Source organism: Palaemon carinicauda, chromosome 12 (genome assembly GCF_036898095.1).
Source record: "Palaemon carinicauda isolate YSFRI2023 chromosome 12, ASM3689809v2, whole genome shotgun sequence".
Taxonomy (NCBI): Eukaryota; Metazoa; Arthropoda; class Malacostraca; order Decapoda; family Palaemonidae; genus Palaemon; species Palaemon carinicauda.
In genome coordinates this window covers 150163488-150189403 of record NC_090736.1, presented here as the reverse complement: position 1 = coordinate 150189403, position 25916 = coordinate 150163488, and the positions used below count along the sequence as shown (strand labels likewise).

The window sequence follows — 25916 nt, the reverse complement described above, 5'->3', positions numbered from 1 at the left end:
CACCCTCGTTAAATTCTAATGGCTCGCCATTTCAGCTGCGCTAAAAGGTAACCCTCTGTAAATAGCGTGGTTTGTATTTCGGTTACGGAACAACTGAATCTTTACAAGTCAAGCCTCTAAGTAACCAATAATATTAAAGTAGATGTAAATTTACCAAGAATTTCTTGGCCTATAAAAGCAATGCCTTGCAAGTTGCAAATTTATTAACCTTGCTAACCCTCCCTACCAGATCTCAGAATTACCTGCTGCTAATCCAACATATTTTTCAGTCAAAGTAGTGAAGTCCAGATAAATACTGAATTACATACTGTACTATGTGAAAACAGGTAAAAACTCCAAAATGATCAATTAACTCCCCAAACTTCTTTCCCCACTGTTATTCCAACAGTAAGGAGTCTGTTAGCTAATGTTCCCTCAGCAGTACCTCCTTTCTAAGGCATCCTCTTCCACAAAAACTCTTCTCTCTTTATCATCTTTCATTTTATCTCGCTATCTAAGTCTCTGTCTCACTCTAAATCTTGGCCCCTAACAGGTTTCTCCCCAGTATTATATATTAAAACCAACCACTTCGTTAGTCAATATATTTCCCTGATTATCCAACATCCTTCATTTAACTGCCAAGAACTTTATGTAAATTACATGCATTATAAACTCCTTATTCTAAATCATCCTATACTACCTAGTAACAGAACTTTTAAAATGAGATATTGATAAAATGTATATACTGCCTCCTAACATGTGTTAACCTACCCTATATAACTCCTATTATGCTTCATAGAAATTCAGGTATAACTGATGTACAGTATCCTGAAATACCCTTAACCTGTTACCACTTACAAAATAAGAAGTCAATGAGGAATTTAAGGTAAAAAACTATGTAGCTCAAGTCTTATTTGACTGATATTTTATCATATATTAGTCAAAAATGCTATGTGCTGCATCTCAAGCCCCACCTAACTAACAGACCATTAAAGTTCAGATAAAATGAAAGAACTCTAAATCAATAAATCAAAGGAAAATCTTGGGTAAAAAACATATTTAACTTTAGGTCCCCTCCATAAGTTAAAAGACCCATCTATTTCAAGACCTTTTCAACTACAGTAATAGTTCACTACCATTTGTTATAACTACTCTGAAAAGTTAGATGTGGATAAAAAAAAAAAAACAAAGCCGGAACTGAAGAACAGGGGCACAGAAGAATCCTCTGTGCTTTGAGATATCCAATATTCAAACTTGCTGACCAGCTGACCAGAATTTCTGAAAGAAAGAGTAGTAAATTACATTGAGCATAATTAAATTGATTTTAATTGCATGGCATTAAAATAAAAACATGATTATCAATAAGCATACTGTACCCTAAGGCTTCCTATACCTAATTCCATAATAATGAAAATGGTTATCTATTTTGCATTTTCAAAATCTATGAAATCAATAAAGTTTGTAATTAACATCTAAATCACTTTTTGCTAACAAATATTAAAATTTACAATGAATAGAATTGGAAATATTTCTAAACTCCTTGTAACTCCTGCTATTATTTTTTTCTGTTAAACTACCTTCTTTATCAGAGAACTCAATCTCTGTGGAGTCTTACCTTCAATTAAAGTCACGCAGCACTATCATCCATCATATGGTCATATCCAAAGCATATGGTGACAAATGACTTTAGGATGAACTAGTTGGAAACACTGAATAGCAGTTATATTTGTCAAAGGGTACACAGGAAAAGTTAGATTTGTGATCCTGCAATCTGAAATAAAAAAATGTATTTTAAACTTCCGTTTTTACACAAAATCACAGGTATTTTAAATAATTATAAAAAAAAAAAAAAGTAATTTGTATTTTTCCTAGCTATACAAACCTAAGTCCCTTACGTAGGAAGTACAGTATGTTTTCGGCGTGAAAGCTGATTGGCCGTTGAATTGTTCAGCATGCAGTCAAGCAACATGTTTAAGTGAAGGCAGGGAGCCCCGACCCCTTACCTATTAAAGTCTCTTCATTCATGACCTTTTGGCTCAGGGCTACAAAGGGTGGTTGAGATAAGTTTAATTTGCATTAAGAGATTTAGGTTTGCATGGCTAGGAAAAATACAAATTACTTTAAAAATTTGTGATGTGTTCCTATGTGGATACAAACCATTGTCCTTTATTATTATCATTATCACTAGCCAAGCTACAACCCTAGCTGGAAAAGCAAGATGCTATAAGCCAAAGGGCGAAAAATAGCACAGTGAGGAAAAGAAATAAGAAAATAAATAAATGAGAAAAAATTACAATAAATCATTCTAAAAACAGTAACAATGTCAAAACATATGTCATATATAAACTATAAAAAGACTTATGCCAGCCTGTTCAACATAAAAACATTTGCAGCAAATTTGAACTTTTGAAGTTCTACTGATTCAACTACCTGATTAGGAAGATCATTCTACAACTTGGTCACAGCTGGAATAAAACTTCTGGAATGCTGTGTAGTATTGAGCCTCATGATGGAGAAGGCCTGGCTATTAGAATTAACTGCCTGCCCAGTATTACGATGAGGATGAGATTGTCCAGGAAGATCTGAATGTAAAGGATGGTCAGAGTTATGAAAAATCTTATGCAACATGCATAATGAACTAACTGAACGATGGTGCCAGAGATTAATATCTAGATCAGGAATAAGAAATTTAATAGAGCCTAAGTTTCTGTCCAACAAATTAAGATGAGAATCAGCAGCTGAACACCAGATAGGAGAACAATACTCAAAACAAGGTAGAATGAAGGAATTAAAACACTTCTTCAGAATAGATTGATCACCAAAAACCCTGAAAGACTTTCTCAATAAGCAAATTTTTTGTGCAATGGAAGAACACACAGACCTAATGTGTTTCTCAAAAGTAAATTTGCTGCCAAGAATCACACCTAAAATTTTAAAAGAGTCATACAATGTTAAAGAAACATTATCAATACTGAGATCAGGATGTTGAGGAGCCACCGTCCTTGACCTACTCACAATCATACTTTGAGTTTTGTTAGGGTTTTGTTAGGGAGACTCGCTGAAAGGTTCTTTTTCTTCCCTGGAAATGTCAATCTACCTTGTCCCATATGGAAGCAAAGAAAATGCTTTCTATCCATCATTGGGATGAATAGACTCATAGGGCCTGGCCTGACCAAAAAGATTGGTACGTAGTCAAAGGACAGATCCCTTTCCCCAGAGGGGGATTGCAGTCCGGAATAATACACCTGGCATACGATGACTAAACCGTTGGTATATAGTCCACCACCCTCCCCCTTGTCTAGGGAGGGAGGAAAACTTCTCTATGTTCTAAAGAATAGAGGTCAGCAGTGTAGTTTACCAGCATCAAGTCAGATCTAGCGAGTAATGCTTCGACCAATTCGTTTCTTAGATAGGGGCAGCAAGAATGGAGACGATCTAATTATTCTGCTTCCCTTCCATAGACATAATGCTTATCTTCCCATATGGGATCTAGACTAGCTACAGCCTGAGCAACCACCAAAAGACCCCAGCACCAAGGCAATCCAGGGCCTTGTGGGTAATCCTGTAGGATAAGGGCTGTGAAGATGGTCTGGAGTATACACACCACAACCTTCAGTCATCGGGCAACTCAAAGATTCCTCATGGTAAAGATGGTCTGAAGCATAGCCTACACACTAGAACCTTCACTCACTGGGAGACTGAAAGATTCCTCTTGAAGACAAGAGTGGGGCCTAGCCCCTGACTTCGCAAGCTCTAGTCTTAGCTGAAACCTAGAATCTCTCAGCAGTCAAGAAATACAATATGCATTGCGGATCAAGTCTCGGAATCTGAAAGACATTGTGTTCTGGACAACTCAGGACCAAGTGTTGGGTCTTCTCCAGACAGCAGTCTAGAGCCCTCATAAGGAAAGGCCCCTTCACATAGAGATAGAATGGAGAAGGGCTCAAATCTGGAGCCGTGCCCCAGCAGGGTTCAAGTTTAGCCAAGTGCCTTGGTACTAGACCAAGGAGCTCCCATACCTGTTAGTGAGAGACTAAAGCTTCCACACTTGTTAGTGGGAGACTAAGGCAGAGAGAATTTGTCATTTGCCTAACCTTTCCGCCAATAGGCGGCAGAGACAGTTTTACATATCAGAACCTCAACCAAGACCTTCTCAAAGGCTTAAACGAGGTACCAAGAATAGCAACGCAGTTAGAAGCACCAACAAATAGACCATAGACAATTCTTATGAGAAGGAGAGGTCTATCCCATTCTGTCCAAAGACTATGTTCAAGTCTGAGCGGTAGCGTTGATGGCCGTAGCCAGGAAGAAGTTAAACTTTGCTATTTGGTCAATAGATGATCCAACTAAAAAGGGATCCCTTCTATAATGACCATCACAGAGAATAGCACTATTCCCTGGGAGAGTGAGAGCCAAAGGAGTTCTTTCGGGATCTCGCCAAGGCAAAACGCGAAACCATTTGACAAAAAGCTATTTGGGAGCTACCGAAATCAACCCAATCCCAGCATAATTTCACACGTTAGATTAGCTAACAGACCAGGGTTGAAAGGAGACGGGCTGTAATCAATCAAGTGTTGGAAGGTAACAAAAAACACAGACCATGGGGTGGGATAGGAGAGGGGTTAAAACCAGGGGTACGTCCTGCCTAACCATATGGTGATCAGGTCGATCCTTTTCCAACAGAAGCCTCTTCCTTTACACCAGGATGTAGGGACCACTGACCCCACAGCCTTTCTTTGGCTTCTAAGTGTATCTGCTGGCCCACTTCTTCTTGCCCAGAATATGACTGGCTGACAACTCCCAGCAAAGAAAGCCATCCCAAAATGCATATACAGTAGATTACTTTGTCATGTAAGCCAATACGGTGGTGGTAGTGCAGCAACCCACCAGATGCCTCCCTAATGATCTTTGAAGGCTTACAGTGCAATAAAGGTTACTAGCCCCAAGATATTAAAAAGTAGATGCTTCTTCTCTGGCCCTTACCAAGGAGACTACCCCATTGTTCAGGCGTGTGTCCCACTCAGCTATGTGGGCTCCACACTAGCCAGCAGGTAAGATCAACCCAAGCTTCCCCTGCCACTGGCATAAGGAGACATGTCAATCGTCTAACTGTAACAGGGGAAAGGTGGTACTAAAAATGGACTGATACATGGGTACTAAAATCACTGGTCCTTTAGATCCAAGGAAAGTAAGATCTATTATTATCATTATTATTATTATATCATTATTATTACCTGCTAAGCTACAACCCTAGTTGGAAAAGCAGGATGCTATAAGACCAGGGGCTCCAGCAGGGAAAATAGCCCAGTGAGGAAAGGAAATAAGAAAAATTTTTTTTTACGAAGAGTAACATTAAAATGACAAATTCGTAGATAATTTGTATTTTTCCTAACCATACAAACCTTAGCTATTTAATTTAGGGGGATTACTTTCGGCGTAGCTGAAATGACGAGCCATTAGATTTTTAACGAGGGTTTACTACCCTCTCGCTAGTTAGCGAGGAGGTAGGGAGGGGTAGCTAGCTACCCCTCCCCCCCTCACACACCGGTGAATAGCTCACTTTGCTTAGAGGTAGGACTTCCCGGGGGACAGGGCTGGCGGGCAAGTTTGATTAAATAAAATAGCTAAGTTTGTATGGTTAGGAAAAATACAAATTATCTACAAATTTGTCATTTGTTCCGTAACCGAAATACAGACCACGCTATTTAATTAGGGTGACCTAACCCTTAGGAAGGGTGGTAAGTCCCAGCCGTACTGGCTTTGGCTTTTGCCCGGGGACTCAGTATCTGATTATGTAGAACTCAAGATAAGGGGTCCCTGCACCTCGCAAGTGCCTTGCTCTGCAAGGACCGCGGCCTACGTAAGCTAGTGTGTGAAGGAGTGAAGTGTGACTCGTCCTAGGAAGTTGACCTGGAGTCCTTTAGATGGAAATCTAGGTTAGGGCAATCCCAATACCACCTCGTAAGGGTATGGGGACGTGACAGTATTAACTTAATACTAGGAACACAAGGAAACATGGTTTACCTGCAGTGGTTTGAGGTCAGCTGTGCAGAGAACCCAGGATGCTGCTTTCCCCAAGAGAGGGGAGAATGAAGAAAAGAATAAGGGCCAGGCATACCTTTTCATTCATGCAGACTAAAACCGGGTAACAATGCCCTCAACCTTCTGCTACTTTTCCATTAAGGAGCCTGAGGTTTAAACCCGCTGTTGTGCTGCCACCACAGGGCCGATAGAGAACGTATCGAGCCTCCTGTGGGTCACGTCTTGCAGGTAGTGGGCTGTGAAGGTCGTTTGACGCTTCCACACCCCTGCTTGTAGAACCTGCGTCACAGAGTAATTTCTCTTGAATGCCAGGGGCGTAGCGATGCCTCTGACATCGTGTGCCCTAGGGCGACGTGACGGAAGAGGGGCAGGATTCAGGGAATGGTGGATAACCCTGCGAATCCAAGCTGAGATTGTATTCTTAGTAACCCTCCTCTTCGTCCTTCCTGTGCTCACGAACAATGCTTGCACTCGAGGACGGATTGCAGCTGTTCTCTTAAGGTAGGGCCTCAGACTCCTTACTGGGCACAGTAGGAGATGGTCTGGGTCATCTGTTACAGAACGGAGACTCGAGATCCGGAAGGAGTCCAACCGGGGGTCCAGAACTCCTGGATTCTGAGTCTTAGCTACAAACTCAGGGACGAATCTGAACGTTACCTCCCCCCATCCCCTTGAATGGGCGATGTCATACGAGAGAGCATGAAGTTCGCTGACTCGCTTGGCCGAGGCCAAAGCAAGCAGGAACACCGTCTTCCAAGTCAGGTGGCGATCAGAAGCCTGGCGTAATGGTTCGAAAGGAGGTCTCTTAAGAGACCTGAGGACTCGAACCACGTTCCATGGAGGAGGTCTCACTTCCGACTGGGGGCAGGTAAGTTCATAACTTCGTATGAGTAAAGAAAGTTCCAGCGAGGAAGAAATGTCCATTCCTTTGAGCCTGAAGGAAAGACTTAAGGCTGAGCGATAGCCTTTCACTGCCGAGACTGAAAGGTGCATTTCTTCCCGCAAATACAGTACACGAGGAACTCCGCTATTGCTGGAATAGTGGCACTGAGTGGAGAGATACCCCTTCCACGACACCAACCACAGAAGACTCTCCACTTTGCCTGGTAGACACCAGCGGATGACTTTCGCAGGTGTCGAGACATCCTTTCCGCAACTTGTTGCGAAAAGCCTCTCTCTGTGAGGAGACGCTGGATAGTCTCTAGGCGTAAAGTTGTAGCCATGCTACGGCTTTGTGGAAGATGTTGGCATGTGGTTGTCTGAGTAGCTCGTGTCGAGGAGGAAGTTCTCTCGGGAGTTCCATCAGGAGCTGCAGAAAGTCCGGGAATCACTCTGTGTGATGCCATAGCGGAGCTATTAAGGTCATTGAAAGGTTGACCGATATTCTGGTCTTGTTGCGTACTCTTCTCATCAGACAGAACGGGGGAAAGGCGTAGACGTCGATGTTGTCCCACCGTTGTTGAAAGGCATCTTGCCAGAGTGCCTTGGGGTCCGGGACTTGGGAGCAGTACAGCGGGAGCTTGAAATTCAAGGCTGTCGCGAACAGATTCACCGTCGGGGAACCCCACAAAGTCAGGACTTTGTTGGCTACTAGACAATCCAAAGACCACTCGGTACTCACTATCTCAGATGCCCTGCTCAGACTGTCGGCGAGCACATTCTTCTTGCCTGGAATGAAGCGAGCTGATAGTGGAATAGAGTAGACTTCGGTCCATCTCAGTATCTCTACTGCAAGATGGGATAGCTGCTGTGAAAAGGTACCTCCCTGCTTGTTGATGTAAGCCACTACCGTGGTGTTGTCGCTCATCACCACCACGGAGTGACCCGCCAGGTACTGTTGGAACTGCTGAAGTGCCAGATACACAGCCTTCATTTCTAGCAGGTTTATGTGGAGGCACTTTTCTGAATCTAACCATAGGCCTGAGGTCCTGTGGTTCAGAACGTGGGCCCCCACCCTTTTTTTTGAGGCGTCCGAAAACAGCATCAAATCCGGGGGGAGGACGAGAAGATCCACTCCCTTTCGTAGGTTTTCCTCTGTCAACCACCACTGGGGATCCGTCCGTTCCGCAGGACCCATTGGAACCAAGATGTCCGGGGAATAGTGACCTTGATTCCACCGGGACTTGAGTCGCCATTGCAGGGATTTCATCCTGAGGCGACCATTTGGAACTAGACGGGCCAGAGAAGAAAGGTGACCGAGGAGACGTAACCATGATTGGGCTGGGAGTTCTTCTCGTCTGAGGAAAGGAACTGCGACCCTCCTCAGCCTTTCTATCCTGTCGTCTGATGGGAAGGCTTTGTGGAGATTGGTGTCCAAGATCATGCCTAAATATACCAGTCGTTGAGTTGGCAGCAGAGAAGACTTCTCGAGATTTACCATGATCCCTAGATCTTGGCAAAGTCCCAGAAGCTTGTCTCGGTGTAGAAGAAGGGTCGACTCCGAGTCTGCCAGGATCAGCCAGTCGTCCAGATAGCGGAGGAGACGGATGCCGATCCTGTGTGCCCACGAAGAAATCAGTGTGAACACCCTGGTGAAAACCTGAGGTGCTGTGGAGAGACCGAAACACGCACCTTGAACTGGTAGATCTTGTTGTCTAGGCTGAATCTTAGGTACTTCCTTGAAGACGGATGGACTGGGATCTGGAAGTACACATGAAGTCTTGTGGTCTCACCTCAAGTCTGACCGTGTCCGCCGTCTCCATGCTGAACGGGGTTTGTTTGACAAACCTGTTCAGGGCTGAGAGGTCGATGACTAGTCTCCAGCCTCCAGATGCCTTCTTTACAAGAAAGAGTCGACTGAAGAAGCCTGGGGAACCGTCGACGACCTTATGGAGAGCGCCCTTCTTCAACATGGTCTGGACCTCTTCCCGTAGGGCTTGGCCCCTTGCCGATCCCATGGCAAAGGAGCTCAACAACACTGGATCCGCTGTCAGGGGAGGAAGAGATGTTATGAACGGGATGCGATATCCCTGACCGATTACGGAAATCGTCCAGGAATCGGCCCCAAGTTGCTGCCACCTGTCTGCGCAACTTTGAAGGCATCCCCCCACTGGTGGACATGCAGGGGGACTGCCAATCCTAGCGTTTGCGGCCTCGGCCGCTCCCTCTAGGATTCTTTCCTCCCCTGGAGAACTTTTTGCCTTTCCTGTCTTTGACAGGAAAGGGCTTCGACACCATTGCCTTCGCTGCCACAGCCGGTTTTGTTGTCTTGGGCGGGCGAGGTTGTTGAGGTGCCGGAGGTTTATATGGCTTAGATGTAAGAGCCCTATGAAGGAGGGAGTCCTGATTGGACTTCCTCCACCTCTCGGCTGCCTGCTCCAAGTCTCTAGGCTTGAACAGGTTCTACCCTAGAAGGGAAGAATGTCTGAGCCTGCTGACCTCGACGGCTGGGACCTTCGCGTGGAACCTCTCAGCCACCGCATCACGACCGTGCTCTCCTTAGACAAATCTTCAGATCCCAACAGGATGCCAAGAGATCCCAGCCAGAGGTCAAGCCACGAAGTAGCCTGCATGGCACACTTCGCGACTTTCTCCTGGCTTATGATCTCAGTCGCCGAGAAAGTCACTTGCCGGCTGGAGAGTCTCTCAAGAGGGACTCCGGGTAAGCTCTTCCACAGAGTGGTGAAGGGGAAGAGCTAAACAAGCCTCCACCAAAATCTCGAAGTACCTCCTCTGTTGGACGCTAGGAGGCGGGAGGAGTTTGTTGCCAGCCGTGGAACGGCTGGAGGAGGCGAGCTCGGAGAGCTGGCCCTCGACCTTATCCCTGGCACTCTTCACCCCTTAGGACCAGGGAAAAGCTGCACTGGCCTTAGTGGGTTTCTGGGTGCCAAAGACTCGGTCCAGGACCGTGTCCTTGCCCTCGCGAGGAGGCATCTCAGTATCGGGGAACCTGTTGAGATGCCTCATCAGAGTCAAGACTTGCCAGAAGTCATGCTCTGACTCTAGTGGTTCCCCTCCTGGTGAACTGGCAGCGAAGTCTCCCATCCCCAAAGGCTCTTCTTAGGGGGACACGTGGACGTTCTCCGCAGGTCTAGTAGGTTCTGGAAGGATCCTTGAGGATGACTTGGGTACAGTCTTGAAATCCTTGGGTTCCTTCCTCGGAGGAACACAGGACTCCAACAACGACGTCTGAGGGCTCCTCTCTGCTCCCACCTGGGACGATTCTCCAGCGCGAGGTGGGGTTTCTCCCATTGGTGCGATGGGAGAACGCCTCACCTCGTCTGATTCCCCCAAGGACGGAAAACGTCTGTGGGGGAGAGGGAGCCTTCCTCAAGGATGTCCGAGGGGCCAGCTTGACCCTCGGAGAAGTAACCACGGTTTCTACTCCTCTCTTTCTCTTCAGTGGGGTCGGAGCCGCCATAGTTTTAAGCCCCATCTCAGCGAAGGCAGGTTTGACATCCTGCACAACAGCTCTGATGAGGGATGCAAACCATGGCTGCTTACTGACAGCAGCGCTGTCAGAGACTCCCTCTGAAGGGAAGGGGATCGGGTGATCCTTAGGAGTAGACACAACTGCTGGACCTACCTGGCGATTTCCCTCCCTCGGGCGAGCGCGCTGGTCTGCGCTTGCGGGGGGGGGGGGGGGGGGGGGGGTGAGGATGACCTGACTGCTCTCGTTCCTGTAGGCTTGCGCGGTCGCTATGTCTCCAGATCGCGCTGGTGATCGTGCAATGGAATCCTACTACGATCGCGCGGGGGCACGGGGATGATGGCGAGGGCGTGGGTGGCCGCGGGTGGGGGCGCGGGCGAGCGTTGGTGCGCAGGAGAGCGTTGCCGTGCAGGAGAGCGATGGCGAGCGATGGCGCGCAGGCGAGCGATGGCGCGTAGGGTGTACAGGAGAGCGACTGTGCACAGGAGAGGGTGCGCGCGGGCACGTAGGAGATCTCCAGGATGGCGAGAGGGCGGCTGGCGAGCCATGGCGCGTAGGCGTAGGAGCGCGCGGGCGCTCAGGAGATCGAGGGCGCGCAGAAGCATGATCCGAAGAATCCAGAAGCGCAGGCGTAGGTGCAAGTGATTTCACGCGAGAAGGAGATGGTTCGCGAGCGCGTGGGCGAGCAGGATCTCGGCGAGCGCCCAAGCGCAGGGGTGTTCCCCCTAGCGCGTGGGCGAATAGGAGGGCGCGCAGCAGGGTCTGGTGTCTGCGCACGTTGGCGCGTAGGCTATGGCTGACGCTGAAGAGAAGGAGAAGCTTTAGTCTTCCTTCTTGTGCCCAGATCCGGAGATCGTGGGCGCGCAGGCGAACGATGGCGTGCAGGCAAACGATGGCGTGCAGGCAAACGTTGGCGAGCAGGAGATCGTGGGCACGCAGGAGATCGTGGGCACGCAGGAGATCATGGGCACGCGGGGCGCGCATCAGGATGAGGGTGCGCTGCTGTACGCTGGCGAACAGGAGCGCTCTGGCGTGCAGGTGAGTGTTGGCGAGCAGGAGAACAATGGAGAGAAGTCTCAGCTGCAGGAGGTCTCGGGGGCGTTGTCTCCGAAGATGAAGTTCTACGAAGAGAATGCTTCACCGCAGGAGTGTGTTTGCGCGCAAGAACGCAGGAGAACGTTGAAGCGCAAGGGATACCCGGCGCTTATGCCCCGAAGGGACCGGTGCCCGTTGGAAAATGGGATGCGTGGGTGCCCAACGTGCGTCAGCAGCCAGGAATGGAGACGGCAGGTCTGAAGGTCTGGCAGGCGAAAGAGAACGATCGGCAGAGAGGTCCCAAGATGCAACTGCAATGGTCGGAGCACAGCGAGGAGGATCCTCTGCGGGGGACTACGATGGCGAAGAGCCGCCTCCTAACTCCCGTGTGAGGAGAAGGAAGACCTCTACGGCGAAGGGGAAGGCGAGCCTTCCGACGGATACGTCCTCTAGGGGCGGCAGGCAGACTATCATCAGTCCTCCGAAGAGGAGTCTCAGTCAGTGAACCTGCAAGAGAGACCGTAGGACTTAGCTCCTCCCTCGAAGGATGTTCGGAGGGAGGAACTAAGCCTTCAGTTGCATCGGGAACCAAGGCAGGGGTTTGACCCAACTCGTCGGAGGCCCCTGCCACAACAACGTCGACGATAGACAGAGGGTCAACCTCCACTATCACCGGCGACTGTTTGACAGCAGCACCCAACTGGATTAAGTCAAACAGGGCTTCCCTGGAGGGCGAGCCCTTAAGCCCCAAGGAAGCCCAAAGCTGCAACAAATCATCATTATTCACAGAATTATAAGATAAATCCTCCCCCGAGGGAGGAGGAGGAGCTGCCTCGCTATGGGAGGCAACTCCCTCTCCCGAACCCCGAGGTCGGTCAACAAAAGAACGGCCTACGCTATCACTCGACGGTCTCTCGGAAGAGGCCGCTCGAGCGGGAGCTTCGGAGGAGGTACAGGCTACGGAAGAAGAGTCCCTTAATTTTTCTTTCTTCAAGGAAACCCTTGAAGGAGAAAGATCCCTTTTGGACTTCTTCTTCCGGCGCCGGGAAAACCTCTCCCACTGGGAGGTAGACCACTCCCTACACTCACTGCATACTTTGTCCTTGTCACACCGTTGGCCCCTGCAGAACGGACATAAGGTGTGAGGGTCAGTTTCGACCGCCGACATGTAAGTGCCACAAGGGCGCTCAGATAATCTGGGGCACTTCCGCATAATGGTAGAGGCCAACTTCCAAACACACACTGAAAGAAAAAGCAAAAAGATTAAGGTTGTCAATAAGCGAGGGTGTGAGCAGACACGTCTGTTCATCACACGAGCCAAAAGCAAAGTGAGCTATTCACCGGTGTGTGAGGGGGGGGAGAGGTAACTAGCTACCCCTCCCTACCCCCTCACTAACTAGCGAGAGGGTAGTAAACCCTCGTTAAAAATCTAATGGCTCATCGTTTCAGCTACGCTGAAAGTAATACCCCCTAATTAAATAGCGTGGTTTGTATTTCGGTAACGGAACAAATTAATATTTCCTATATAAACTATAAAAATTTTAACAAAACAAGAGGAAGAGAAAAGAGACAAAACAGCGTGCTCCAGTGTACCCTCAAGCAAGAGAACTCTAACCCAAGACAGTGAAAAACCATGGTACAGAGGCTATGGCACTACTCAAGACTAGAGAACAATGGTTTGATTTTGGAGTGTCCTCCTGGAAGAGCTGCTGACCAGAGCTGAAGTGTCTCTTTTACCCTTAACAAGAAGAAAGTGGCCACTGAATAATTACAGTACAGTAACCCCTTGGGTGAAGATGAATTGTTTGGTAATCTCAGTGTTGTCAGGTGTATGAGGACAGAGGAGAATAAGAAAAGAATAGGCCAGACTTTTCAGTGTGTGTGTGTGTATGTAGGCAAGGGGAAAATTAACAGTAACCAAAGAGAAGGATCCAATATAGTACTGTCTGGCCAGTCAAAAGACCCCATAACTCTCACGCGGTAGTATCTCAACGGGTGGCTGGTGCCTGGCCAACTTACTATCTGATGGAATTCTTAGAGCAACCCCCTTCAACATCCCTCCTCCCTCTGTCTGCAAGATGAGGGTTCTCAAGAATGTTGAAAAACCCTCGATTCATTCCTGACAGTTGTGGGTGGTCCTGCCAGGGAATAGGAAAGGCCAAGAGGCCTTCTTTTGCAAACTTCTGAGAAAACTGGCCTGGGAATGGAGTGCCCCAGGCCCATGGATGGTTCGGGTCATGAGACACACCAAAGGGCTGCCCAAAGACAGAATCCTCCTCAGAGGACAAATCCCTGGAATCTTTACTTCAACCATTGCACCCTTAAAAGTGTGCAAGGGTGTCAGACAGAAGTACTGATCCGGGATCGTCTGCCTCCTTCAGCACCAGGCAGGGACAGATGAAATCCAAGCGCCCTCTTTGTGAAAAAATTAATACTATCGTTAGGAAAAATATAACTTATTTTTCATTTTTATGCTTGCATATTTTTTTAAATGTATCTTTATATTTCTGGTCCTACCCATTGTCTAACGACAATTTTTTTGCAGCACGCCCTACTCCCTGTAAAGAACTTGTGCATAAATTCTTTGAAACTCTTTAACCCTTTGGCACTTATGCCCTCACTAAAGTCTGGATGAGGTTACAGTGCATATGGCCTTAGCCAAAAAATGACGTTCGCGAACAAGTTTTATTTCTTATAATGGTACGTCCATTAACAGATTAAAGTTTTTGGTTTGTTGCAGCATATTGAAAAAAGATTGAGCTTTGTACCAATATAAAAAAAAATAACTGGAATGCTAAAAAATAATAAAAAATGCATGAAATGTTTGAAAAAAAAAAAAATATTTATGAAGAAATTCATGAAAAATTCAATAATAATGATTGAGTATTTTTGATAATACTATACACAAATTGTGAAGAATTGTATACCTTTCATGTGGATGCAACCTCTTTTCAATAAATGCATTAGTAAGTATGTGTAAATGAATAAAAATGATATTTTCATTATAAAATAAATTTTTGAATATACTTACCCGGTGAATATATAAATAGCTGACGTCTCCGACGGCCCGACAGATTCCAAAAAACTCGCGAGCGATCGCCATGAAGGTTGCGGGTGTGCCCACCAGCGCCGACTATCAGCCAGATACCGCATATACTTCTCAACCAAACCAGTTCTTCTCAGTCCATAGGGTCTCTATCGGGGAGGAAGGGAGGGCCTTTAATATTATATATTCACCGGGTAAGTATATTCAAAAATTTATTTTATAATGAAAATATCATTTTTAAATATTAAACTTAGCCGGTGAATATATAAATAGCTGATTCACACCCATAGTGGTGGGTAGAGACCAGTATTATAACAATAAAGGCATATATGCTCAAGAGTTTTTGACAAATATTTCATAAAAACAAACTTAAGTATAGGTACCTGGTAAGGAAGCTGACTTTGATGATTACTCTGCCTCATTAGTCCGCTTTCCTCACGAAGCCCAGCCATCCTCTCAGGATGCTGAAAGACTCCCAGGAGCTGCTATATCCAGGGCGAACACCCCTATAACAGGACCTCATCAATACCCTTAATCTGGGCGTTCTCAAGAAACAACATTTTGACCACCCGCCAAATCAAAAAGATTGCGAAAGACTTCTTAGTCTTCAGTACAACCCAAAACAAGATTAAAAATTTCAAGAGTAGATTAAAAGGATATTGGGATTAAGGGAATGTAGTGGTAGAACCCTCACCCACTACTGCACTCGCTGCTACGAATGGACCCAGTGTGTAGCAGTCCTCATAAAGAGTCTGGACGTCTTTCAAGTAAAATGAAGCGAACACCGACTTGCTCCTCCTAAAGGTCGCGTCCATAATACTTTGAAGGGATCTATTTCGCTTAAATGCCACCGAAGTCGCTATCGCTCTAACTTCGTGAGCCTTGACCTTACGCAAACTACGATCCTTCCCACTTAAATGAGAATGTGCCTCCCGGATTAAAAGTCTAATAAAGTAAGATAACGCATTCTTAGACATGGGCAAAGAGGGCTTTTTAACGGAGCACCATAAAGCCTCTGAACAACCTCGTATCGGTCTAGTTCTAGATAAGTAAAACTTAAGAGCTCTAACAGGGCACAGCACTCTTTCAACTTCATTACCTACGATCTCCGAAAGACTAGGTATTTCAAAAGATTTAGGCCAAGGACGAGACGGAAGTTCATTCTTGGCCAAAAAACCAAGTTGAAGAGAACATATTGCTTTATTTGTTGAGAAGCCGATGTTCTTACTAAAAGCATGGATCTCACTGACCCTTTTAGCCGAAGCCAAGCTCACCAAAAAAAGTGTCTTGAGGGTAAGATCCTTCAGGGAGGCTGAATTTAAAGGCTCAAACCTGTCTGACATTAGGAACTGTAGGACCACGTCCAAGTTCCAAGCAGGAGTTGAAATACGACGCTCCTTAGAGGTCTCGAAAGACTTAAGGAGGTCTTGGAGATCTTTGTTATTCAAAAGATCCAAGCCTCTATGCCTGAAAACAGAAGCTAACATGCTTCTGTAGCCTTAAATGGTGGATGCAGAGAGGGAGCGACCGTTTCTCAGATATAGTAGAAAATCCGCAATCTGCGCTACAGAGGTACTGGAGGAGGAAATAGAGGAGGACTTGCACCAATCTCTAAATACCTCCCACTTCGACTGGTAGATCTTGATGGTAGAGGATCTTCTAGCCCTCTCGATCGCTCTAGCTGCCTCCTTCGAAAATCCTCGAGCTCTTGAGAGTCTTTCGATAGTCTGAAGGCAGTCAGACGAAGCGCGGGGAGCTTTGATGAAGTCTCTTTACGTGAGGCTGTCGTAAGAGATCCATCCGCAAAGGCAGACTCCTTGGAACGTCTACCAGCCATAGAAGTACCTCTGTGAACCACTCTCTCGCGGGCCAGAGGGGAGCAACCAACGTCAACCTGGTCCCTTCGTGAGAGGCGAACTTCTGCAACACCTTGTTGAGGATCTTGAAAGGTGGAAAGGTGTAAACGTCCAGGTGAGACCAGTCCAACAGAAAGGCATCTATGTGGGCCGCCTCTGGATCTGGGACTGGAGAGCAATAAGTCGGGAGCCTTTTTGTCAGCGAGGTCGCAAAGAGATCGATGGTGGGTTGACCCCAAGTCATCCAAAGACTCTTGCACACATCCTTGTGGAGCGTCCACTCCGTAGGGATCACCTGACCTCTTCGACTGAGACAGTCCGCCAAGACGTTCAACTTCCCTTGGATGAACCTCGTCAAAAGCGAGATGTTTCGATCTTTTAACCAAATGAGGAGGTCCCTTGCGATGACGAAAAGAGCGTGGGAGTGAGTGCCTCCTTGCTTCGAGATGTAAGCCAAGGTCGTGGTATTGTCTGCATTCACTTCTACCACCTTGTTTCGAAGCACTCTCTCAAAACTCCTCAGTGCTAAATGGACTGCTAACAGCTCCTTGCAGTTGATGTGAAGGCTCCTCTGGTCTGCGGCCCAAAGACCCGAGCATTCCAGACTGTCCAGAGTCGCCCCCCAACCCAAATCCGATGCGTCTGAAAATAACACATGGTTTGGGTTCTTGACTGCCAGAGACAGACCTTCCCGAAGTCTTATATTGCTGTCCCACCAAGCTAGGCAAGTCTTGACTGGATCGGAGATCGGAATCGAGACCGCCTCCAAAGTTTTCTCCTTGTTCCAATGGAAGTCTAGGTGGAACTGGAGAGGGCGTAGGTGAAGTCTCCCTAGAGAGATAAAATGTTCCAGAGATGAAAGCGTCCCTAGGAGGCTCATCCAGCTTCTCACAGAGCAACGGTTTTTCTCTAGCACGAGACGGACGTTGAGCAAAGCCTGCTCGATCCTGTTGGCAGACGGAAAAGCCTGAAAAACTAGACTCTGTATCTCCATCCCCAAATAGAGAATCGTTTGGGAGGGAGTCAGCTGTGACTTCTCATTGTTCACCAAGAGGCCCAACTCCTTCGCAAGATCCAAAGTCCACTGTAGGTCCTGCAGACAGCGATGACGGGACGACGCTCTGAGTAACCAGTCGTCCAAGTACAGGGAGGCTCTGATCCCCGACAAATGTAGGAACTTTGCTACATTTCTCATGAGCCTCGTAAAAACAAGAGGAGCAGGGCTGAGGCCGAAGCACAGTGCTCGGAACTGATACACCACATTCCTGTACACAAACCTCAGATAAGGTTGAGAGTCTGGATGTATCGGAATGTGGAAGTACGCATCCTGCAAGTCGAGAGAGACCATCCAGTCGCCCTCTCTGACTGCTGCCAAAACGGATTTGGTGGTCTCCATCGTAAACTTTGTTTTTACAACAAATACGTTGAGAGCACTGACATCCAGCACTGGCCTCCAACCTCCTGTGTTCTTTGGAACCAGGAAGAGACGGTTGTAAAAACCTGGGGATTGAAGGTCCGAGACTTTCACCACCGCCCCCTTCTCTAACAACAGACACACCTGAAGATGTAATGCCTGTCTCTTCGTCTCCTCTCGATACCTGGGAGAGAGGTCTATCGGATCTTTTACTAGAGGAGGTCTTCGTACAAAAGGGATTTTGTAACCCTCCTTCAGCAACAAAACAGACTCCCGGTCTGCACCCCTCTTCTCCCAGGCCTGCCAGAAGTTGGTCAATCTGGCACCTACTGCTGTCTGAGGACGTGGGCAGTCAGACTCTGCCACGGGAGGATTTAGATCCTCTCTTCTTCCCCCGCTTACTATCGGCACGAGAGCCTCCCTTACTGGGAGCTCTGCCACGAAAAGGCGGGATAAACCTTGTCGCTGGGGTTTCAAATTTGGGTCTGTTGACATAAGAAGATGAAGGAACAGCCTTACGAGCAGACGTGGCCATCAAATCATGAGTGTCCTTCTGTACAAGAGACGCTGCAATATCTCTAATAAGCTGCTGCGGGAACAAGGCAGAAGACAATGGCGCAAAGAGAAGTTCTGACCTTTGACAAGGAGTGACACCTGCAGACAGAAAAGAACAAAGAGTCTCTCTCTTCTTAAGAACCCCTGCTGTGAAAGTAGCAGCAAGTTCATTAGAGCCATCTCTAATTGCCTTGTCCATGCACGACATAATCTGAACAGAGACATCACGGTCTGCTGACGAGACCTTCCTACTCAAGGCTCCCAGAGACCAATCCAAAAAATTGAAAACCTCAAAGGCACGATAAATTCCTTTGAGGAGATGATCTAGATCTGAAGAGGACCAGCAAACTTTCGAGCGTCTCATGGCCAGACGACGAGGAGAGTCTACGAGGCTTGAGAGGTCTCCCTGGGCAGAGGCAGGCACCCCCAAGCCGAGAACTTCTCCCGTGTCATACCAGACGCTCGCACGAGAAGCCAATTTGAAAGGGGGAAAAGCAAAAGTGGACTTCCCCAAATTTCTCCTGGTCATTAACCAGTCGCCCAACAAACGCAAAGCTCTCTTAGAAGAGTGAGAGAGCACTAACTTCGTGAACGACGGAGTCGAAGAAGCTAGGCCCAGCGTGAACTCAGATGGGGGCGAACGAGGAGCAGCAGAAACAAAATGATCAGGAAACAGGTCCTTAAAGATAAGCATGATCATCTTAAAATCAAGGGAGGGCTGAGCAACCCTAGGCTCCTCTCCATCCGAAAGAGTCCCCAAAGGAACATCAGCAGGAAGGGGATCAACGACTTCCTCATCCGAAGGAACTTCATCCGACAACGGCAAAGTCTCGCGATACGGAGAGACATGCCGAGGAGGCAACGCTTGACAGGCTATGTCAACATGCGACGGAGCCGCAGCAACAGCTGAGGTAACGACGTCACGCCGAGGCTGCAAAGACTGAAAGTCTTGAGACTGACAAACAACAACAGACTGTGTCGACTGACGTTCGACATCACGTCTGGACTGCACTGACTGCAGGGTTTGAGTTTGAAAAACAACACCCGACTGCGGTGACTGACGTTCAACGGCACGTCGGGGCAACGGAGTCGGCCGACGAACGTCACTTCTAGACTGCGGCGACAGTTGCTGAATGTCACCTTGAGTCTGTGGCAAAAGGGGTTCCACGTCACGTAACTGACGTGAATGACGAGGAACATGATCAGAGTCGCGTTTAACAGCACCGATAACGTTAGCGCTAACATCATAATAACGAGACAAAACTCGCTTAGGCGGTTGAAGACCAGAGTCACGCTTGTCGGACTGGTGAACCGCAAGCAAAGGATCTTTACGAACCTGTTCATGCTCATAAACCTCCATTAAAGATGAAAGTTTCAACTGCATGTCCTGTAGGACACTCCACTTCAGGTCAACGGGAGTCGGAACGGGCCGTGACGTCGGCAACGTCTGTGCATGCAAATCATCGCACCGAATGAGACCCTCGGACTCCGTGTCACGCTTTCGCTTAACAGGCGAACAGCCATCCGATGACTGAAAACGGTCAGAGATGCCCCAATGGCTACAGCCAGGACGCTGGACCTGTCCTGAAGGGACTGATTTGCGCTTTAAGGGTCTAGAAACCTTACGCCAAGGTTTCTTATGCGGCAAATCGTCGGAAGACGAGGAGAACTTAGTCTCCCCCGTCTTATGGTAAGGACGTTCTTGATGAGAAACGTCTGATACCTTAGAGGGAACGTCTGTATGTCGGTTTACACCTCTCGCTCCCTTAAGTCCTACGACATTCCTTCTCCCTGGTGCAGGGGAGCCTGAAAGAGGTCTCGGACTAGGGGAGCAACAAGCACGAACAGACGAACCCTCGGTCGCAACACTAAACACATTTTGCGCACTTTCCACTTTACCACTTTGACTCTTTAACAGCTTAACATCGGACATAAGCTGGTTCCTGTCCGAGACTAAGGTTTCAACCTTCTCACCCAACGCTTGAATAGCTAAAAACATATCACGCATTGAAGGTTCATGAGTGCCAATAGGGGGTTCAGAAACTACCACTACAGGGGAAGGATTAGGTTCAGGGGCATGGGAGGAGGAAAATTCTAAAGATCTAGACGAGCTTCTCCTCACCCTATCTCTTTCGAGTTTCCGAGTATATTTTTCATACTCTAACCACTCGAACTCCGATAAAACCACACACTCCTCACACCGATCTCCTAATTGGCAGGATTTACCCCGGCAATTAGCACAAACAGTATGAGGGTCGATAGAAGCTTTCGGAAGACGTTTGTTACAATCTTTCGCACATTTGCGATATACAGGAGAAGGGTCAGCCATTATGAAAATCCAGAGAAAATCCAAAGGAAAGCCAAGTTCATCAACAAAACACAAAAAAGGGTTTCAAGAGTTTTATTGAAGGAACAAACCAACACAGCGAAAGCCAATAAAACCAAAACAAAGTACTTCACCAATTCGTTAGAAAACTCGAGGACTAGCGGAACCAATGTTGTCGGTGACACCGACAGAGAAGACCTGGTTTGGTTGAGAAGTATATGCAGTATCTGGCCGATAGTCAGCGCTGGTGGGCACACCCGCAACCTTCATGGCGATCGCTCGCGAGTTTTTTGGAATCTGTCGGGCCGTCGGAGACGTCAGCTATTTATATATTCACCGGCTAAGTTTAATATTTAAAAATATAGCTTCTTTATTTCGGAGGGAAAATTTCAAATTTTCCAACCTACTTATGTGAACCTTTTCATTGTTACGACAAAACAAATACTGTAAAGATAAGAAAAAACTAGAGACATCACTGTAAAGCCTATTAAATTTACAATAAAATGAATGAATAAAAATTATATGTATTGTTGGAAAAATATTGAGCAATTTACTGTTAGATAACAAGCAATTTAATGTTAGATAAAGTTATGCAATTTTTTTGTAGGTGTTTTTACGATAAGATTTTATGTATAAAGCATTAATGCTTTTATTTTGTTTTATATACCATATAAAAGTACAAAGAATGATCTTTCTAATCATGTATGAAGCATGTCTACTACAGTTATTTACATACGCACAAATGTCCCACGAAAATTTTTTTCTACGAGAGCATAAATAGAAAAAAATAGGTCACATTGGAAATCAGCATACATCTGCCACATGCTCTGCTACTACCAGTTCTCTTTTAGGCTCCACATACCCATCAACCATCTTCCCACTGGGGGGTGTGAGTTTCGTTTTCCTTAGGGACGGGCGTATTTACGCCAAATTTACACCGAAACTAAGTTACATACCATGCAGCAATTCACGTCATTAAATCACTTAAAGCATTAAATATTTTCACACATCATTGGATCACCAAACGGTTAATAGTTCAAAAGATCAGCTAACGAACGTCATACAAAAAATTGAAGCAATCGTGAACAACTCATGCACAAAACCTACCATCAATCTTCCAGAAGTAAACAATGGACTTCGACAAAGTTAACATTCTAGTTCACCAATCACAAGATGTAACACCCAAGCACCCATTAATCATATAGGGAAACAATGCCAATTAAAGCTAGCAGTCATTCACCTCATATAGCAAATTCCTGTTTGGCTAAATATTACATTACCATAATTACCTACAAAACTTACCACATTGGCAATCCTATTTTCCATAGAGAACAGGATTGTAAGAAAGTGGTAATATTGTATTGTATATACTTTTCATTCGTTAATCTAACCTAAAATAAAAGAGGGTAAATTCATAGGAAAACATGGGACAACATTTCTAAAAAAAAAAAAAAAAACTTATCCTACGGTAAATGATGTGCTTTCAACAAATTTAACCGGTAAATTTTTACTATGACTTACCAGGGTCTAGGGGCCAGAAAATATGTTTTACCAGTAGATTTTGATGTGTTTTGCACAAATTTCACCTTCATTTTTGGCGGAAATCACCCGTTTTTATCCCACACCCCAAATGGTGTGTGACAAAAACTGTGTATTTTCGACAAATATGAAGGTGAAATTCCTGCAAAACACATCAAAATCAACTAGAAAAACATATTTTCTTGCCATTGATAACTAAAGAAACCAACCTAACCTAACCTAACCTAACCTGTCACTGCCCCTAACCTAGGCGGTCACTGCCCCTAACCTAGGCGGTCACTGCCCCTAACCTAGGCGGTCACTGCCCCTAACCTAAGCGGTCACTGTGCCTAACCTAGCTCGTCACAGGAAAAAATTATGTATTTACCTTATGAGTCTGATTCAGAGTCCGATACTGGGTTATCTGCTTCAGGTTGTTCAGCAATGGGTCGTGCACGGTCACCATGTGGTCTGTAAAGCTGACCAACTTGCAGCCAAAAATGATGGTAACACTGATCGTGATTGTAACGTGAAATAAATAAATATCTGGCCAAATATTGTTCCAGATATTCAGATCGATTCCCCGGTCGTTTGGACCACTCCTTGACGTCTCTCCAAAGTCTTTCAATGTTTTGCGTGTGCACACTTGGGTCTGTCCCTTGGACAAACTCCTCACTATGGTTTATCACTTTGTGGGTATATCCCTCATTTCCTACATTTCGATACGCTGCCCAACCATCACTAATTACAATAGAGCCTGGCAAGATATACTTTTTAATTAATGGGATAAGGGTCTCAGCACTTCTGTCTTGCCCTTCGTGATGTAACGGAATGATAAATTTTTTTTTGGACACACGCTCAATTCCTCCAAACAACCACACTTGATTTAATTGTCTACCACGATTATATTTTCTACGTACAATTAGTGTTTCGTCAATTTCCACGACGATGTCTTGACCACCCACCGGGGATTGTTCTGAAAACCACTTTTCGGTTACTTCCGAACAAAAGCTTCGCCAATCCACACTTGTTCTGCTCGACCAATGTAAACAGTCTATGATGGTAGAGTGATCCCAATGTTTGCTTAAAAAATGATTCACAAAAAGAGCCACTTCCCAAGGTTTCACATGTGCATTATCTAAGAATGTACCCTTGAACAAAGAAACGGTGTATGTACACTGAACACTAGCTTTTTTCTTGGGAGCTTTCCTACGACGTCGACAGAAAAACAGGTGCGTATTACTATTATAACTGCAAAGAATATCACAATGGGGGCACTTCACTGCCACAGGTAAAGCACCGTGTCCTTGTAAAAAAAATTATGATTTCGCTGTTTTTCGAATAAAAGGTATTGATACACTTAAAATAGTCAAGACTACAGCCCGCACAACTGACTTCGACGGTTGCCATCGCAAACTAAAATTTGAACTGTAACGAATGTGCAGAAGATTAATGCGCGCCATACCGGAAATGTGTGTGTCTCGCACCCAAAATGCCTCCAAAAAGGGGAAAAAACTAAAAAAAATTAATATAACGTTTTTCTAGGTGCTTCAACGTAAACTAGTACAGAGAAATACGCTAACCCATTTTGGTACAACAAAATATTAAGTAAAATGTTTAAAATACATGCATACAAACATGAAAAACGAGAAGAGAAAATTAAAATGCCTGAGAGGATGCACGAAAAAAATGCTTTTCAACCGCTAACGCTTGTGTCTCGGACCAAAAATGCCTTAGAAAGGGGGGGGGGGGAAACCACAATAACGTTTTTCTAAGTGATTTAACGTAAACTAAATAACAAAATAACAAAATATTAATTACAATATGTAAAAGACATGCATACAAATGAAACAAATAAAAAAAATTGGCTGAGGAAAATATTAGTATATATTGGACTACTTACTTATGGGTATGCGAGGGTGCAAAGAGGCTCAGATGACAATATTTGCTGTGGAGTCAACATGTCGAATGACTTGTCCATTTTTTAACAAATATTAAAAATAAGATATTGAATAACTCGTTAATTATGCATTTCCGGCGAAAAGTGCATAGAAGAAAAAGTGACTGAAATGTGTAGCTGATGTTGTTTGTAATGGCAAATATCGCCTATGGCCTGGTAAGTGCTTGTAAAAATTTACCATTTAACCTTTATCTCCACTGTAAATAAGCCATTCTACAGTTATGGGCGCCCTACCCCCCTTTCCAGAAGGACACAGGTGGGAACCCGGGATTATGGATGTGTGAACAGGACAAAACGGGATTATTTAACACTTTTGAGATTTATAAAAGGGTACAGAACCTAACAAATCGTCCTAACCTACCTAGTGGTTCCCAGGTCACAACCCCTGGCTAGGGGTCAAGCATCCCGGACCCCCCTATTCAGGTCACAAAACATGATTCATTATTTAACACTATTGAGATTTGTAAAAGGGTACAGAACATAACAAAACCCCCTAACCTAACCTAGTAGTTCCCAAGTCACAAACCCTAGTTTTTGGGGGTAAGCCACCCCAACCCTTTCCCGGGTCACAAAATAAAAGTAAATCACAAATAAATCCTTAGGTTATGATAAAGTAAATCACAAATAATTCCTTACCTTATGATTGACAACTACGTCTTTTTTTTTGTCTTGGCAATCTTTACAAAAGCATTGTATTAGTAAAGTTTGTCCTGTGTATTTATCTATTAATACCAAATTTCCAAATAGATTGTACTTCCATCTTTTTCTTTTGTCACTAAAGATTTTCCTGTTGTAGTCGATCCTACAAATAGCTCGACAGCACTCGCAACATTTTTCCTTAAAAATTAAAATAGGTCTTTGAGCATATTCAATCACTAGATCAATAAACGAAAACCCCTGGTTACCACTCGGTGTCAACATTACCGTAGGATATACTAAAGTATATCTCAACTATTTATTTGCGAGGGGAATAAAGGTCAATTTCGGAAAAAATTGGAGTCTTTCAATATATAACCCGATTTTTATATTAGTAAAGTTTACCCGGTATTTCACTATAATGATACCTATAAGCGTCCTGTGTGGTGTGAAAAGCTAAATGCATTGGAATGCACATGATATAATGAAGTACGTAACACCCTGTAGATAGTAGGATTCCCCTACAGGATAGGACCAGAAAAGCAGCCCTTAAAAGCAGTGTAAAGTACCACCACCAAGAGGTTAATATGTGGTAACCGGATGCCTAGGAAGCTAACTAATAACTAACCTAGGGTAGTGATCATGGCAATAGGCAATATTTACATAGCGGAACTGGTTTAGTATGTGGCCTACTTTTCAAATATGGCCTACGAAATTCTGCTTTAGTATGTGGCCTGGCCTAACCTAACCTAACAAGCAAGGTAGGCCACATACTAAACCCACACCTTCATAGCTTACTTTAACCTACCGTAAGTTCTTAATTCCTAACATTACAGAATTTAAATCACACCCTGTAATACAATACAACTCTACCAAGAATTTCCTGCGTTAGGCTACCACCAGCAGCAACCATTGATCATTACCAATCTACTCACTGTGGTGCTTAGAGAGCATTACAGTAAATTATAAGAACATGGCGAGGGCAAACTTCACTGGCTCTCCATTCAATACGAACTTCGTCTCCCATTGACACATAGTAACTAATTTTATTTTCAACATACATCCATAATACTAATTAAAACACAACTTACGTGCTCAATCCATGCGTGGTGATGACGATTTGTATGACTCTTGGTGATGGCAACTGCCAAGGACCAAAACTTTACCAAGTTCTCAGAGA

At 45.5% G+C, this 25916-nt stretch overlaps 1 long non-coding RNA gene across 1 annotated transcript; it reads right to left on the bottom strand.

Moving 5' to 3' along the window:
* Positions 1–1195: 1195 nt before the first annotated feature.
* On the bottom strand, positions 1196–25916 carry LOC137650691 (uncharacterized). Its single transcript, XR_011046055.1, has 3 exons — positions 25828–25916; positions 1595–1750; positions 1196–1257 (listed from the first exon to the last, which is right to left on the bottom strand). It is a non-coding gene; the product is annotated as an uncharacterized lncRNA (long non-coding RNA).